At 46.5% G+C, this 12,539-nt stretch overlaps 6 non-coding genes across 6 annotated transcripts; all 6 read right to left on the bottom strand.

Moving 5' to 3' along the window:
- Positions 1-639: 639 nt before the first annotated feature.
- On the bottom strand, positions 640-830 carry LOC130309687 (U2 spliceosomal RNA). The gene has a single exon (XR_008858329.1). It is a non-coding gene; the product is annotated as a U2 spliceosomal RNA (small nuclear RNA).
- Positions 831-2,911: 2,081 nt separating this feature from the next.
- Positions 2,912-3,102, bottom strand: LOC130309686 (U2 spliceosomal RNA). Its single transcript, XR_008858328.1, has one exon. It is a non-coding gene; the product is annotated as a U2 spliceosomal RNA (small nuclear RNA).
- A 2,087-nt stretch (positions 3,103-5,189) lies between these two features.
- LOC130309685 (U2 spliceosomal RNA) lies at positions 5,190-5,380 on the bottom strand. The gene has a single exon (XR_008858327.1). It is a non-coding gene; the product is annotated as a U2 spliceosomal RNA (small nuclear RNA).
- Positions 5,381-7,462: 2,082 nt separating this feature from the next.
- LOC130309684 (U2 spliceosomal RNA) lies at positions 7,463-7,653 on the bottom strand. Its single transcript, XR_008858326.1, has one exon. It is a non-coding gene; the product is annotated as a U2 spliceosomal RNA (small nuclear RNA).
- A 2,083-nt stretch (positions 7,654-9,736) lies between these two features.
- LOC130309683 (U2 spliceosomal RNA) lies at positions 9,737-9,927 on the bottom strand. The gene has a single exon (XR_008858325.1). It is a non-coding gene; the product is annotated as a U2 spliceosomal RNA (small nuclear RNA).
- Positions 9,928-12,002: 2,075 nt separating this feature from the next.
- On the bottom strand, positions 12,003-12,193 carry LOC130309682 (U2 spliceosomal RNA). Its single transcript, XR_008858324.1, has one exon. It is a non-coding gene; the product is annotated as a U2 spliceosomal RNA (small nuclear RNA).
- Between the last annotated feature and the right edge of the window lie 346 nt (positions 12,194-12,539).

Raw genomic sequence — 12,539 nt, 5'->3', positions numbered from 1 at the left:
AACCCTCTGTACTTTGGTCTATATTGATGCGGGACATAGACAGCCAGCTGATGACCAATCCATTAGTGCAATGGATGGCTGGAAGCATTTGTCTTTGCCTTTGCAATACCACAGAAGCAATGCATGGTCAATGTACAGCAATGACACACCTGTGTGAACAGCCAGGAGACCCCCCCCCCATGTTATGTTACATAGTTACATAGTTAGTACGGTCGAAAAAAGACATATGTCCATCAAGTTCAACCAGGGAATTAAGGGGTAGGGGTGTGGCGCGATATTGGGGAAGGGATGAGATTTTATATTTCTTCATAAGCATTAATCTTATTTTGTCAATTAGGAACATTCAGCACCCACCCGCTATCAAGGCAGCTGCCTATCATGTCATGCCCTACCTGCACAGGTGTGCTGGCTACTCAAATGATCCAATTAAGGAGGCCATTTAGTCAGCAGCAGCAGAAGTCCTGTGCCTGGACGCTCCAACAGCGGCCAGACACAAGCAGAAGCAGAAGCAGCAGCAGCACCACCTTTTGTTTTTTGGCTGCAGCAGCAGCAGCAGCAAGGCCCACAGGGCTGGCTAGCTGGCTAGCCAGCAAGCAGGTAGCAATGAAAGTAGGAATCTTTCTTTTTAACCCTGTAAGGGGGTGGTGCACTGTACCCGAAGATACTGCCATATCGGGTCAATGCATAGGGCGACGGAAGCAAGCTTCGAAATCGGCCCCCGTTCTCAAAAATCCATTTAATATATGGTCCCCAGATAGGGGACGTATCAGATATTAAACTGATAAGAACAGATACTACACTTGATCTTAGCCAAAAGGCCGAGAAGCGATAACCGTGAAAGGGGCGGGCCCAACAAGGTCCCCTTCATGGGCACTATCACTGCTTGCTGTCAGGGAGGCTGCCAGACAATTTTCCATGCACACTCTGGGCTGGGGGGCAGTCAACCACCAGTACACACAGCAGAACCTAAACCCATACCATTATTGCTAAGCAGCAAGACAGGGGCCCATTGCACTCCCACGGGGCCTTTTTAAATGCAATCCATAACCCGGATTTGCCAGGAACCCTTCTTACTCCTCCTACTTGCATGTGACACTGGGCTTAGGATCTGCATAGGAAACACACACACAAGCACACACCTACCTTTGTTGCCTGCAGATGCCTCCTTGGCTGTCCCCAAACGGTATCAAACCAACACCCACGGGAAGCTGTAAGCATAGAGGACATGCCTGCACCCCATTGGACTTACCTGTGTGGGTTAAACCCGGGTTATTTGACAACCTATGGCGGTGATGGTTCTGCTCAGGCAGAGCAGTGCTGATGCTCCTCATAAAGCTGTCGCTGCTGTGAAGGTTCTAGGTGACATCACAAATCCCTATGGTTACATACACAACAAAGCTGGGTTGTTGTTGTTTACACTCTGCAAGGCCTGTGGAAGTGAGTGACATCATAGCACTGTAGTTCTGAGGGTTCTAGATGGATGCAACAATCTCCTGTTGCTTCTATGAAGGCCATAATAGACGACATCACCAAACAGCTCCATAGTCACATACACAGCAAAGGAGAGATGTTGTTTACACCTAGTGATGTCAGTGGTATTGAGTGACATCACAGCACAGTGCTAAGGCTCCTGGGCCTGGACACAGCAGCGGCTGCAATATCTCAACGGAGAATACGTTTATATATATGTGTGTGTGTGCGCGTATATATATATATATATATATATATATATATATATATATATTTCTCCGCCGAAATCACTTTTAAACCCATTTCCACCTTTTTTTCCCTTCTCTTCCTCTTACTTTTTTTTCACGTTTTTTTACGTTTTTCTCCTTTTCGCCTCTTTTCTGGGCGTATTATTCTTCTTTTTCTTCTTTTTTTTCGTCTAATGCATACCCCATCAGTGCAGCAATGCTTATTCAATACCGCCAGCAGATGGAGACACTGGGGGATAATTTTCTAAGGATTTATACTGATTTTTCCTGTCTGAATTTGTCGCACAGAAAGTTGCAGGCCAAATATGTGTGACATTTCTGCGACTTTAGCTTCTAGAGCATTTTTACAACATTATACATAGGTGCTGAATACATAAAAAGCGACTGTTCAGCGACAGACAAGTCGCATCGGCTGAAAGTAGGCCAGAATGTCAGTCCATGTTGGAGCAGGTTTAGATACAGTCTAAAGCATAGATCTCAAAGTCTGTGCACAGAATTTAGCAAGGGCCTCGCACCTTCTGATGCATCAGGTAGGTGCACAATAGCATAGCCTAACCCTCTGTACTTTGGTCTATATTGATGCGGGACATAGACAGCCAGCTGATGACCAATCCATTAGTGCAATGGATGGCTGGAAGCATTTGTCTTTGCCTTTGCAATACCACAGAAGCAATGCATGGTCAATGTACAGCAATGACACACCTGTGTGAACAGCCAGGAGACCCCCCCCCCCATGTTATGTTACATAGTTACATAGTTAGTACGGTCGAAAAAAGACATATGTCCATCAAGTTCAACCAGGGAATTAAGGGGTAGGGGTGTGGCGCGATATTGGGGAAGGGATGAGATTTTATATTTCTTCATAAGCATTAATCTTATTTTGTCAATTAGGAACATTCAGCACCCACCCGCTATCAAGGCAGCTGCCTATCATGTCATGCCCTACCTGCACAGGTGTGCTGGCTACTCAAATGATCCAATTAAGGAGGCCATTTAGTCAGCAGCAGCAGAAGTCCTGTGCCTGGACGCTCCAACAGCGGCCAGACACAAGCAGAAGCAGAAGCAGCAGCAGCACCACCTTTTGTTTTTTGGCTGCAGCAGCAGCAGCAGCAAGGCCCACAGGGCTGGCTAGCTGGCTAGCCAGCAAGCAGGTAGCAATGAAAGTAGGAATCTTTCTTTTTAACCCTGTAAGGGGGTGGTGCACTGTACCCGAAGATACTGCCATATCGGGTCAATGCATAGGGCGACGGAAGCAAGCTTCGAAATCGGCCCCCGTTCTCAAAAATCCATTTAATATATGGTCCCCAGATAGGGGACGTATCAGATATTAAACTGATAAGAACAGATACTACACTTGATCTTAGCCAAAAGGCCGAGAAGCGATAACCGTGAAAGGGGCGGGCCCAACAAGGTCCCCTTCATGGGCACTATCACTGCTTGCTGTCAGGGAGGCTGCCAGACAATTTTCCATGCACACTCTGGGCTGGGGGGCAGTCAACCACCAGTACACACAGCAGAACCTAAACCCATACCATTATTGCTAAGCAGCAAGACAGGGGCCCATTGCACTCCCACGGGGCCTTTTTAAATGCAATCCATAACCCGGATTTGCCAGGAACCCTTCTTACTCCTCCTACTTGCATGTGACACTGGGCTTAGGATCTGCATAGGAAACACACACACAAGCACACACCTACCTTTGTTGCCTGCAGATGCCTCCTTGGCTGTCCCCAAACGGTATCAAACCAACACCCACGGGAAGCTGTAAGCATAGAGGACATGCCTGCACCCCATTGGACTTACCTGTGTGGGTTAAACCCGGGTTATTTGACAACCTATGGCGGTGATGGTTCTGCTCAGGCAGAGCAGTGCTGATGCTCCTCATAAAGCTGTCGCTGCTGTGAAGGTTCTAGGTGACATCACAAATCCCTATGGTTACATACACAACAAAGCTGGGTTGTTGTTGTTTACACTCTGCAAGGCCTGTGGAAGTGAGTGACATCATAGCACTGTAGTTCTGAGGGTTCTAGATGGATGCAACAATCTCCTGTTGCTTCTATGAAGGCCGTAATAGACGACATCACCAAACAGCTCCATAGTCACATACACAGCAAAGGAGAGATGTTGTTTACACCTAGTGATGTCAGTGGTATTGAGTGACATCACAGCACAGTGCTAAGGCTCCTGGGCCTGGACACAGCAGCGGCTGCAATATCTCAACGGAGAATACGTTTATATATATGTGTGTGTGTGCGCGTATATATATATATATATATATATATATATATATATATATTTCTCCGCCGAAATCACTTTTAAACCCATTTCCACCTTTTTTTCCCTTCTCTTCCTCTTACTTTTTTTTCACGTTTTTTTACGTTTTTCTCCTTTTCGCCTCTTTTCTGGGCGTATTATTCTTCTTTTTCTTCTTTTTTTTCGTCTAATGCATACCCCATCAGTGCAGCAATGCTTATTCAATACCGCCAGCAGATGGAGACACTGGGGGATAATTTTCTAAGGATTTATACTGATTTTTCCTGTCTGAATTTGTCGCACAGAAAGTTGCAGGCCAAATATGTGTGACATTTCTGCGACTTTAGCTTCTAGAGCATTTTTACAACATTATACATAGGTGCTGAATACATAAAAAGCGACTGTTCAGCGACAGACAAGTCGCATCGGCTGAAAGTAGGCCAGAATGTCAGTCCATGTTGGAGCAGGTTTAGATACAGTCTAAAGCATAGATCTCAAAGTCTGTGCACAGAATTTAGCAAGGGCCTCGCACCTTCTGATGCATCAGGTAGGTGCACAATAGCATAGCCTAACCCTCTGTACTTTGGTCTATATTGATGCGGGACATAGACAGCCAGCTGATGACCAATCCATTAGTGCAATGGATGGCTGGAAGCATTTGTCTTTGCCTTTGCAATACCACAGAAGCAATGCATGGTCAATGTACAGCAATGACACACCTGTGTGAACAGCCAGGAGACCCCCCCCCCCATGTTATGTTACATAGTTACATAGTTAGTACGGTCGAAAAAAGACATATGTCCATCAAGTTCAACCAGGGAATTAAGGGGTAGGGGTGTGGCGCGATATTGGGGAAGGGATGAGATTTTATATTTCTTCATAAGCATTAATCTTATTTTGTCAATTAGGAACATTCAGCACCCACCCGCTATCAAGGCAGCTGCCTATCATGTCATGCCCTACCTGCACAGGTGTGCTGGCTACTCAAATGATCCAATTAAGGAGGCCATTTAGTCAGCAGCAGCAGAAGTCCTGTGCCTGGACGCTCCAACAGCGGCCAGACACAAGCAGAAGCAGAAGCAGCAGCAGCACCACCTTTTGTTTTTTGGCTGCAGCAGCAGCAGCAGCAAGGCCCACAGGGCTGGCTGGCTGGCTAGCTGGCTAGCCAGCAAGCAGGTAGCAATGAAAGTAGGAATCTTTCTTTTTAACCCTGTAAGGGGGTGGTGCACTGTACCCGAAGATACTGCCATATCGGGTCAATGCATAGGGCGACGGAAGCAAGCTTCGAAATCGGCCCCCGTTCTCAAAAATCCATTTAATATATGGTCCCCAGATAGGGGACGTATCAGATATTAAACTGATAAGAACAGATACTACACTTGATCTTAGCCAAAAGGCCGAGAAGCGATAACCGTGAAAGGGGCGGGCCCAACAAGGTCCCCTTCATGGGCACTATCACTGCTTGCTGTCAGGGAGGCTGCCAGACAATTTTCCATGCACACTCTGGGCTGGGGGGCAGTCAACCACCAGTACACACAGCAGAACCTAAACCCATACCATTATTGCTAAGCAGCAAGACAGGGGCCCATTGCACTCCCACGGGGCCTTTTTAAATGCAATCCATAACCCGGATTTGCCAGGAACCCTTCTTACTCCTCCTACTTGCATGTGACACTGGGCTTAGGATCTGCATAGGAAACACACACACAAGCACACACCTACCTTTGTTGCCTGCAGATGCCTCCTTGGCTGTCCCCAAACGGTATCAAACCAACACCCACGGGAAGCTGTAAGCATAGAGGACATGCCTGCACCCCATTGGACTTACCTGTGTGGGTTAAACCCGGGTTATTTGACAACCTATGGCGGTGATGGTTCTGCTCAGGCAGAGCAGTGCTGATGCTCCTCATAAAGCTGTCGCTGCTGTGAAGGTTCTAGGTGACATCACAAATCCCTATGGTTACATACACAACAAAGCTGGGTTGTTGTTGTTTACACTCTGCAAGGCCTGTGGAAGTGAGTGACATCATAGCACTGTAGTTCTGAGGGTTCTAGATGGATGCAACAATCTCCTGTTGCTTCTATGAAGGCCATAATAGACGACATCACCAAACAGCTCCATAGTCACATACACAGCAAAGGAGAGATGTTGTTTACACCTAGTGATGTCAGTGGTATTGAGTGACATCACAGCACAGTGCTAAGGCTCCTGGGCCTGGACACAGCAGCGGCTGCAATATCTCAACGGAGAATACGTTTATATATATGTGTGTGTGTGCGCGTATATATATATATATATATATATATATATATATATATATATTTCTCCGCCGAAATCACTTTTAAACCCATTTCCACCTTTTTTTCCCTTCTCTTCCTCTTACTTTTTTTTCACGTTTTTTTACGTTTTTCTCCTTTTCGCCTCTTTTCTGGGCGTATTATTCTTCTTTTTCTTCTTTTTTTTCGTCTAATGCATACCCCATCAGTGCAGCAATGCTTATTCAATACCGCCAGCAGATGGAGACACTGGGGGATAATTTTCTAAGGATTTATACTGATTTTTCCTGTCTGAATTTGTCGCACAGAAAGTTGCAGGCCAAATATGTGTGACATTTCTGCGACTTTAGCTTCTAGAGCATTTTTACAACATTATACATAGGTGCTGAATACATAAAAAGCGACTGTTCAGCGACAGACAAGTCGCATCGGCTGAAAGTAGGCCAGAATGTCAGTCCATGTTGGAGCAGGTTTAGATACAGTCTAAAGCATAGATCTCAAAGTCTGTGCACAGAATTTAGCAAGGGCCTCGCACCTTCTGATGCATCAGGTAGGTGCACAATAGCATAGCCTAACCCTCTGTACTTTGGTCTATATTGATGCGGGACATAGACAGCCAGCTGATGACCAATCCATTAGTGCAATGGATGGCTGGAAGCATTTGTCTTTGCCTTTGCAATACCACAGAAGCAATGCATGGTCAATGTACAGCAATGACACACCTGTGTGAACAGCCAGGAGACCCCCCCCCCCCATGTTATGTTACATAGTTACATAGTTAGTACGGTCGAAAAAAGACATATGTCCATCAAGTTCAACCAGGGAATTAAGGGGTAGGGGTGTGGCGCGATATTGGGGAAGGGATGAGATTTTATATTTCTTCATAAGCATTAATCTTATTTTGTCAATTAGGAACATTCAGCACCCACCCGCTATCAAGGCAGCTGCCTATCATGTCATGCCCTACCTGCACAGGTGTGCTGGCTACTCAAATGATCCAATTAAGGAGGCCATTTAGTCAGCAGCAGCAGAAGTCCTGTGCCTGGACGCTCCAACAGCGGCCAGACACAAGCAGAAGCAGAAGCAGCAGCAGCACCACCTTTTGTTTTTTGGCTGCAGCAGCAGCAGCAGCAAGGCCCACAGGGCTGGCTAGCTGGCTAGCCAGCAAGCAGGTAGCAATGAAAGTAGGAATCTTTCTTTTTAACCCTGTAAGGGGGTGGTGCACTGTACCCGAAGATACTGCCATATCGGGTCAATGCATAGGGCGACGGAAGCAAGCTTCGAAATCGGCCCCCGTTCTCAAAAATCCATTTAATATATGGTCCCCAGATAGGGGACGTATCAGATATTAAACTGATAAGAACAGATACTACACTTGATCTTAGCCAAAAGGCCGAGAAGCGATAACCGTGAAAGGGGCGGGCCCAACAAGGTCCCCTTCATGGGCACTATCACTGCTTGCTGTCAGGGAGGCTGCCAGACAATTTTCCATGCACACTCTGGGCTGGGGGGCAGTCAACCACCAGTACACACAGCAGAACCTAAACCCATACCATTATTGCTAAGCAGCAAGACAGGGGCCCATTGCACTCCCACGGGGCCTTTTTAAATGCAATCCATAACCCGGATTTGCCAGGAACCCTTCTTACTCCTCCTACTTGCATGTGACACTGGGCTTAGGATCTGCATAGGAAACACACACACAAGCACACACCTACCTTTGTTGCCTGCAGATGCCTCCTTGGCTGTCCCCAAACGGTATCAAACCAACACCCACGGGAAGCTGTAAGCATAGAGGACATGCCTGCACCCCATTGGACTTACCTGTGTGGGTTAAACCCGGGTTATTTGACAACCTATGGCGGTGATGGTTCTGCTCAGGCAGAGCAGTGCTGATGCTCCTCATAAAGCTGTCGCTGCTGTGAAGGTTCTAGGTGACATCACAAATCCCTATGGTTACATACACAACAAAGCTGGGTTGTTGTTGTTTACACTCTGCAAGGCCTGTGGAAGTGAGTGACATCATAGCACTGTAGTTCTGAGGGTTCTAGATGGATGCAACAATCTCCTGTTGCTTCTATGAAGGCCATAATAGACGACATCACCAAACAGCTCCATAGTCACATACACAGCAAAGGAGAGATGTTGTTTACACCTAGTGATGTCAGTGGTATTGAGTGACATCACAGCACAGTGCTAAGGCTCCTGGGCCTGGACACAGCAGCGGCTGCAATATCTCAACGGAGAATACGTTTATATATATGTGTGTGTGTGCGCGTATATATATATATATATATATATATATATATATATATATATATTTCTCCGCCGAAATCACTTTTAAACCCATTTCCACCTTTTTTTCCCTTCTCTTCCTCTTACTTTTTTTTCACGTTTTTTTACGTTTTTCTCCTTTTCGCCTCTTTTCTGGGCGTATTATTCTTCTTTTTCTTCTTTTTTTTCGTCTAATGCATACCCCATCAGTGCAGCAATGCTTATTCAATACCGCCAGCAGATGGAGACACTGGGGGATAATTTTCTAAGGATTTATACTGATTTTTCCTGTCTGAATTTGTCGCACAGAAAGTTGCAGGCCAAATATGTGTGACATTTCTGCGACTTTAGCTTCTAGAGCATTTTTACAACATTATACATAGGTGCTGAATACATAAAAAGCGACTGTTCAGCGACAGACAAGTCGCATCGGCTGAAAGTAGGCCAGAATGTCAGTCCATGTTGGAGCAGGTTTAGATACAGTCTAAAGCATAGATCTCAAAGTCTGTGCACAGAATTTAGCAAGGGCCTCGCACCTTCTGATGCATCAGGTAGGTGCACAATAGCATAGCCTAACCCTCTGTACTTTGGTCTATATTGATGCGGGACATAGACAGCCAGCTGATGACCAATCCATTAGTGCAATGGATGGCTGGAAGCATTTGTCTTTGCCTTTGCAATACCACAGAAGCAATGCATGGTCAATGTACAGCAATGACACACCTGTGTGAACAGCCAGGAGACCCCCCCCCCCATGTTATGTTACATAGTTACATAGTTAGTACGGTCGAAAAAAGACATATGTCCATCAAGTTCAACCAGGGAATTAAGGGGTAGGGGTGTGGCGCGATATTGGGGAAGGGATGAGATTTTATATTTCTTCATAAGCATTAATCTTATTTTGTCAATTAGGAACATTCAGCACCCACCCGCTATCAAGGCAGCTGCCTATCATGTCATGCCCTACCTGCACAGGTGTGCTGGCTACTCAAATGATCCAATTAAGGAGGCCATTTAGTCAGCAGCAGCAGAAGTCCTGTGCCTGGACGCTCCAACAGCGGCCAGACACAAGCAGAAGCAGAAGCAGCAGCAGCACCACCTTTTGTTTTTTGGCTGCAGCAGCAGCAGCAGCAAGGCCCACAGGGCTGGCTAGCTGGCTAGCCAGCAAGCAGGTAGCAATGAAAGTAGGAATCTTTCTTTTTAACCCTGTAAGGGGGTGGTGCACTGTACCCGAAGATACTGCCATATCGGGTCAATGCATAGGGCGACGGAAGCAAGCTTCGAAATCGGCCCCCGTTCTCAAAAATCCATTTAATATATGGTCCCCAGATAGGGGACGTATCAGATATTAAACTGATAAGAACAGATACTACACTTGATCTTAGCCAAAAGGCCGAGAAGCGATAACCGTGAAAGGGGCGGGCCCAACAAGGTCCCCTTCATGGGCACTATCACTGCTTGCTGTCAGGGAGGCTGCCAGACAATTTTCCATGCACACTCTGGGCTGGGGGGCAGTCAACCACCAGTACACACAGCAGAACCTAAACCCATACCATTATTGCTAAGCAGCAAGACAGGGGCCCATTGCACTCCCACGGGGCCTTTTTAAATGCAATCCATAACCCGGATTTGCCAGGAACCCTTCTTACTCCTCCTACTTGCATGTGACACTGGGCTTAGGATCTGCATAGGAAACACACACACAAGCACACACCTACCTTTGTTGCCTGCAGATGCCTCCTTGGCTGTCCCCAAACGGTATCAAACCAACACCCACGGGAAGCTGTAAACATAGAGGACATGCCTGCACCCCATTGGACTTACCTGTGTGGGTTAAACCCGGGTTATTTGACAACCTATGGCGGTGATGGTTCTGCTCAGGCAGAGCAGTGCTGATGCTCCTCATAAAGCTGTCGCTGCTGTGAAGGTTCTAGGTGACATCACAAATCCCTATGGTTACATACACAACAAAGCTGGGTTGTTGTTGTTTACACTCTGCAAGGCCTGTGGAAGTGAGTGACATCATAGCACTGTAGTTCTGAGGGTTCTAGATGGATGCAACAATCTCCTGTTGCTTCTATGAAGGCCATAATAGACGACATCACCAAACAGCTCCATAGTCACATACACAGCAAAGGAGAGATGTTGTTTACACCTAGTGATGTCAGTGGTATTGAGTGACATCACAGCACAGTGCTAAGGCTCCTGGGCCTGGACACAGCAGCGGCTGCAATATCTCAACGGAGAATACGTTTATATATATGTGTGTGTGTGCGCGTATATATATATATATATATATATATATATATATATTTCTCCGCCGAAATCACTTTTAAACCCATTTCCACCTTTTTTTCCCTTCTCTTCCTCTTACTTTTTTTTCACGTTTTTTTACGTTTTTCTCCTTTTCGCCTCTTTTCTGGGCGTATTATTCTTCTTTTTCTTCTTTTTTTTCGTCTAATGCATACCCCATCAGTGCAGCAATGCTTATTCAATACCGCCAGCAGATGGAGACACTGGGGGATAATTTTCTAAGGATTTATACTGATTTTTCCTGTCTGAATTTGTTGCACAGAAAGTTGCAGGCCAAATATGTGTGACATTTCTGCGACTTTAGCTTCTAGAGCATTTTTACAACATTATACATAGGTGCTGAATACATAAAAAGCGACTGTTCAGCGACAGACAAGTCGCATCGGCTGAAAGTAGGCCAGAATGTCAGTCCATGTTGGAGCAGGTTTAGATACAGTCTAAAGCATAGATCTCAAAGTCTGTGCACAGAATTTAGCAAGGGCCTCGCACCTTCTGATGCATCAGGTAGGTGCACAATAGCATAGCCTAACCCTCTGTACTTTGGTCTATATTGATGCGGGACATAGACAGCCAGCTGATGACCAATCCATTAGTGCAATGGATGGCTGGAAGCATTTGTCTTTGCCTTTGCAATACCACAGAAGCAATGCATGGTCAATGTACAGCAATGACACACCTGTGTGAACAGCCAGGAGACCCCCCCCCCCATGTTATGTTACATAGTTACATAGTTAGTACGGTCGAAAAAAGACATATGTCCATCAAGTTCAACCAGGGAATTAAGGGGTAGGGGTGTGGCGCGATATTGGGGAAGGGATGAGATTTTATATTTCTTCATAAGCATTAATCTTATTTTGTCAATTAGGAACATTCAGCACCCACCCGCTATCAAGGCAGCTGCCTATCATGTCATGCCCTACCTGCACAGGTGTGCTGGCTACTCAAATGATCCAATTAAGGAGGCCATTTAGTCAGCAGCAGCAGAAGTCCTGTGCCTGGACGCTCCAACAGCGGCCAGACACAAGCAGAAGCAGAAGCAGCAGCAGCACCACCTTTTGTTTTTTGGCTGCAGCAGCAGCAGCAGCAAGGCCCACAGGGCTGGCTAGCTGGCTAGCCAGCAAGCAGGTAGCAATGAAAGTAGGAATCTTTCTTTTTAACCCTGTAAGGGGGTGGTGCACTGTACCCGAAGATACTGCCATATCGGGTCAATGCATAGGGCGACGGAAGCAAGCTTCGAAATCGGCCCCCGTTCTCAAAAATCCATTTAATATATGGTCCCCAGATAGGGGACGTATCAGATATTAAACTGATAAGAACAGATACTACACTTGATCTTAGCCAAAAGGCCGAGAAGCGATAACCGTGAAAGGGGCGGGCCCAACAAGGTCCCCTTCATGGGCACTATCACTGCTTGCTGTCAGGGAGGCTGCCAGACAATTTTCCATGCACACTCTGGGCTGGGGGGCAGTCAACCACCAGTACACACAGCAGAACCTAAACCCATACCATTATTGCTAAGCAGCAAGACAGGGGCCCATTGCACTCCCACGGGGCCTTTTTAAATGCAATCCATAACCCGGATTTGCCAGGAACCCTTCTTACTCCTCCTACTTGCATGTGACACTGGGCTTAGGATCTGCATAGGAAACACACACACAAGCACACACCTACCTTTGTTGCCTGCAGATGCCTCCTTGGCTGTCC

The sequence above is a fragment of the Hyla sarda genome, unplaced genomic scaffold (genome assembly GCF_029499605.1).
Source record: "Hyla sarda isolate aHylSar1 unplaced genomic scaffold, aHylSar1.hap1 scaffold_1531, whole genome shotgun sequence".
NCBI lineage: Eukaryota > Metazoa > Chordata > Amphibia > Anura > Hylidae > Hyla > Hyla sarda.
The sequence above is the reverse complement of the archived record's forward strand: the minus strand, read 5'-3'. Positions and strand labels throughout refer to the sequence as shown.